Source organism: Octodon degus, unplaced genomic scaffold (genome assembly GCF_000260255.1).
Source record: "Octodon degus isolate 3935 unplaced genomic scaffold, OctDeg1.0 scaffold00009, whole genome shotgun sequence".
Taxonomy (NCBI): domain Eukaryota; kingdom Metazoa; phylum Chordata; class Mammalia; order Rodentia; family Octodontidae; genus Octodon; species Octodon degus.
In genome coordinates, this window is record NW_004524585.1 from 27,876,940 (window position 1) to 27,882,645 (window position 5,706).

The window sequence follows — 5,706 nt, forward strand, 5'->3', positions numbered from 1 at the left end:
TGTGGCATCTGCCTGGAGGTGGTGTACCAGAAGGCCAAGGCCAGCGAGCGCCGCTTCGGCCTCCTCTGCAGCTGCAGCCATGTCTTCTGTCTGCAGTGTGTGCGCAGCTGGAGGAGAGCCACGGGGTTCGAGAGCGGGCCCGTCAAGACCTGCCCCCAGTGCAGGGTCCACTCTCACTTCGTCATCCCCAGCGAGTACTGGCTGGAGGACGGAGAGGAGAAGCAGGCGCTCATCCGCAGATACAAGGACGCCCTCAGCATGAAGGCCTGCAGATAATTTGACGAAGGTCGAGGGAGCTGCCCCGTTGGAGCCAACTGCTTCTACAAGCACGCCTATCCGGATGGACACCCAGAGGAGCCACAGCGCCAGGAAGTGGGGACAGCGAGCAGCTGCACTGCCTGCCTGGCGAATGGCTTTGGGGATCTCGAAGGAGAGCACCTCAGCTCCTCAGAGGATGACAAGGAAGAACAGGAACAGTTGGAGCTGGGCCAGGCGGCTACAGGTGGTGACCACGAAGATTCAGACTGAGGACCACTGAGACTTGCTTCACCTGGGTACAGAAAACTTTGGTGACTTGGACTGTGGAACTCTGTGTTTCTCAGAGTGGCCCTAGTAGCTTGGGACAGCATTGTAGCCCCACCAGCAGCATTACTTGGCGTGGACTGGCTTTATTTGGGGGCCTCTACCGTCCTGTGCAGGGTTACCTCTTTGTAGGCAGGCTCTGGTCCCACTCCGACAAGACTGTCCTGTTCGCTTTCAAAACATTACAAAAATAAACCAACTTTCCCTCCTATTCAGCCTCGTTGTGTGTATGCTTTTTCCACACTCATTTCCTGTCTCCTGTGTTCCGAAGCAAATGCCTGTGTAGCGCACTGGGGTCCAAGATTATGGGTGAGGGGTGAAGGAACCTGAGGGGCAGGCAAGCAGCTTGTGCTCCAGGTTTAGTGGCCCTGAACTGGGGTAAGCTCATATGCACCTCTGTTTTTGGTGCGGGTTCCCAGGGTGGTAGGAAGCTCTGCGGTGAAAGTCCCTTATAAAAGCTAAGAAATTTGTCAATTCACAGAATGTGTAGCAGGAAATTACATGTGAAAACACCAGTGACCAGGACTGTCAGAGATGAACCTCATTTTCCATACCATATTGCAAAATGCCTGGTTTGAGACAAATATTTCTGTATTCCAGACCTTTTATGATTTGATTGATGAGTTGTTTTACTTCAAACCAAAACTCAAGCATACAAGATGGCTCAAGGGTCTTAGTGCCCACCTGCAAAAGCAAAGACCCAGGTTCAACCCTTAGTACCCCATCCTGTTTCAAGCCCACCCCAATCAAGTAGTCTGGCCACCAAGGCTGGGTATGGTGGGGCATGCCTATAATCCCAACACTGAAGACATTGAAACAGGAGGATGACTACCCCTTTCCTACTGGAATACACTTATGCCCCTTACAGTGTTCTACTCTCTCTTTTCATAGTTCTTATTGCCCTCTAATACCCTATATAATTTACTTATTTTATGTAAATAAAAACAAAGGGCTGGCCAAATAGTTCAGTGGATTAAAGCACCTGTAAGCAGGCTCAGGGGCCAGGGATTTGATCTCCAAGCTTGCCATGCCAGTCCCACCCCCAAGGTACACTGAGATGGCAATTGAGACTGGGCATGGTGGCTCAAGGTGGGCATGGTGGGCATGGTAATCCCAGCACTTGGGAGGCTGTAAACGGGCGGATCACTATGAGTACAACCTAGTAGTGAGACCCTGAACACCCTGTAGACCCTTCCCTAAAATACAAATAAATAAATAAATAAATAAATAAATAAATAAATAAATGCACAGATTACATTTTATGAAGATGAAGTCTTGTCTGTTTTACTGTTAATGAATCCCAAACTTTTGGGATACTATTTCAGACATCGTAGACAGTCAAGAGATATTGGGTAGTGGATGACTGTCCCATGTCCTAGAGAGGAAATGTCAAGGTGCTTTGTATTTCTCCCTCAGTCTTAGGATATTTGAGAACATGAATACTGTATGTATTAATGTGCTGAGACCTTAATGTCTGTAAATATACACATGCCATGAGCCTGAAAAAGCTCAGAATTATCAGTCATATCTATGATTCTGTTCTATAAACTAAAATCTGTCAGAAACCTAATATTAAGATTGTTACCGGGTTTTTTTCCCCACTACTTTATTTTCAAAAGCAGATTCCCCGATTTCCTGAGACCTTAAAGTCTGTAAATGTACAACCTGTTTCTTCAGGTGTAAAGATACTCCAGGTTTGCAAGATTTTAGAAGATTTCAGGAGACACAACTAACTTGAAGGGTGGCATTAACTTCTGGTTTATCAGAGCAAAGAAACAAATGATTTTAGCATCTGGTATATTTTATGCTTGGTCATTTCATTATTTTGTAACACCACATAAACTTTGCATTTTCTTTGTTAGATGTTCACTGTCAAGGTACCAACAACTCAAAATTTAGGACTGTAAAATTTGTAGAACTCCAAATAACTAATACACTTGTGCTGTTAAGTGATATATGTGAGGGTGGGGGAAATGATCTTATTTCCATTTGAACAATCCAAAATTTTTTGAAATGGTTAGAACTATATGGAAATGATCATCTGTATTTTGAAACAAGTTGTTTTAATAGCCTCCAGACATGATTGTTTCATAGCTGATTAGATATCTGAAGCAACAATAATGCTGCAATGCTCTATGAACATTAAAATTCATTGATATGGCAACAAGCATGACTGATGGGTTTAGACTAAGTTAAAGGAATTAAAAGTCATTTTAACAGGAACATGAATGCCTAGATGAGAAGTAAAAGAACACAGAGCATTAATAACTTCTGCATAATTCTAGAAGATAAGTGATTTATTCATTTCTGTTATGTGTTTGGGGTTTACCCTCATTAAGAAAAAAAGTGATGGTGCAGAAACCGTATTTTTTATCTGCCTCTTCTTGACAGAGACATCTGCAATAAAGGATGTGAAAAGGAGTTCTGCTTCCCAGTGTCACTGCTGTGCTAACCACAGTTGTAAGTACGGAACAGTAATGTAAGAAATAGCATCACCATAGCAATCTGAGTCACAAGCCCTGGCCGGTCCATCCATTCACAACCCAACAGGCGTTGCTCTCCGGCAAGACAAGAAGCTCACAGTGCAGATGACCAGAAGACACGATGGGGTTGCCAGCCTCAGTGTTAATCCTAGCTAGCAGCAAAGCTCAAGCTAGGGGCAAGCCAGCTACAGAGGAAGTGTCATGAACCATAATGTGTATATATAAAAGGGATTGGTCCTACTGTTCAATAAATTTGTAAACATTTATTGAAATTTTATATTCCTCAAATTTGTTTTATATCCCTTTCTGGGAAAAACCCAGCAAGTGTCTAGACTCCAGTTTCACCACAAACAAAATATTTACAGGTAACATCAACTTTGCGTGATCTTTCAATTAAGTGACAAATATGTAGCAACCACCATCCAATTTCCAGATACATGGAAGAAATATAATGAGATGATGCCTGAGATATGTCATGGAGCAATAATCATGTGACTCAGAACCTGAGGGGTCAATAGAAATATTTATTTTTCCTAAAGAATAAAAAAACATTAATATATTTAAAGCCGAATATGACGATGAAAACAGAGTTCTAGAAATACATGAGTCTAAGATTTTGCCGTGAAAAGTAACAAATGATGAGGGAAACACAGGCAAGGGTACAATTCCAATTCTTTTGTACATTTGCAGCTTCAGAGTGCAACTTATTTTTACAGTGAATGTCAATGTAGATCTCATTTTCAATATTTTATATTCCTCCACTAACACATCAAATAATTTAACTTTTGAATGCATTGTTCAAATTCATCTTTATACTTTTGTAATTATATCAACACAGTGTCATCTGAAATACATTTAATTTTTAAAATAACAGAAATAATTTAAAAGCCTAATAAATGGGAGAGCAAATAACTACCTGTGAAATGAGATATTAGAGAACTATTAAAGGCAGTATAGCCAGTGGTCTAAAGCACCTGCTTACGCAAGCTTGGGCAAACTTAGGCAAGAGAAGGGACCAACCTTGGTTCCATCCCCAGCACCACATGCAATGCCAGCCCCGCCCCTAGGGTGCATTGAGCTGGAGACTGAGACTGGGATTGATGGTATGTGCCTGTAATCCCAGCACTTGGGAAGCTGGAAACGGATGACTATGAGTCCAGTCTATGAGGTGAAACCCTGTAGATCCTGTACTAAAGTACATTTTAGGGGCTGGTGAGATGCCTCAGTGGTCTAAACACCTACTTAGAACAAGCTAAGCTAAGCAAAGCACGGGGACCGCGGTTCAATCCCCCAGCACCACATGCCAGCCATCCCCGCCCCCTGGTGGGCTGAGCTGGCCACACACACACAAAATAAATAAATTAATTAATTAATTAAAAAAATAAAGTACATTTAAAAAAAAGAAAAAGAAAGAACTTAAATGCCTCATAAATGGGAGAAAAAAATAATTACCTGTATAACATGATATTAGAGAGCTATTAAAATGAATATGCTCAACCCAAATATACACTCTATGGTGGATTAACTGATAGTTAGCTTGCAATGCCTAGTTGAACTGAGTCAGCCTGGTGCTGGGTATGAAATGTCCACTTGAGGATTTCTTCCAATAGCATAAGAGGAGAATTGGAGATGAAGCTGGTGTGCTGTTGATTTGGAGAAGCTTGTTGCTCTGGTTTTCCTGACACGAACTCAGCTTTTCTCATCATCCAATGAGTTTGGGTCCTTGTTGTCACTGAACACAGCTGCAGTTCTCTCTGGGGGAGCTCTGGTCCTTACTCTGAGCAGAGGTTCCTGGCTCCAGTGCAGATCCATCAGACTGCTGGTGCTGATCTTTCGGTTCACCGGCACAGATTTTCTAGGTTCTACCAATGACCTTTGGGCCTGCCCAGTGCAGATCCTTGATATGCACTTGCATGAGACATTTTCATAGGCTGTAGGCCTCCAGCTGGACTTGTGCAGGACATTGCCTCTGGATCCAGACGCTAAGATGGATTCTTTGGGTCTCTACTGTATGGGCAGATCTTCACACTCTTCTGCATTTGATTTCTTGGGTGAATAGTATACAAAAATCCTATAGTTTATGTGTCCTGTATTAAATCTATTCCCTTGCAAATGCTGACTACAACACACACATAGTGTCTCAAACTTTTATTAAATGAAAACAACAAGAAGGAAATTGTATCTATACTAATATTTATATTTTTAAAAGCATATATGTATGTACATTTATGTACAAATAAAATTTACAAGGGCCGGCCAGATAGCTTAGTGGACTAAAGGTAAAGCACGTTAAAGCCTTAGACAGACTGCTTAGGCAGGTACAGCAACCAGGGCCCCACCCCCAGGGTTTGCTGAGAAAGCGAATGAGACTGGGCTTGGGAGGCTGAAAACAGGAGGATCACTACAAGTCCAATATATGTAGTGAGACACTGTAGACCCTGTACTAAAACTAAATAAATAAAAATTTACAAAGATACCAGCCAAGCAGTTAATAACGTTAGTCAAGTTTTTAAATTTACAGACTTGAAGTACTATTTGGTTAATTTAAATAATACATAATGCCTTACTAACAAACAAAATAATAATTTTTTCATTGGATAGATTTCTCAAGTCATTTGACAACTACACAATTATTAGAAAA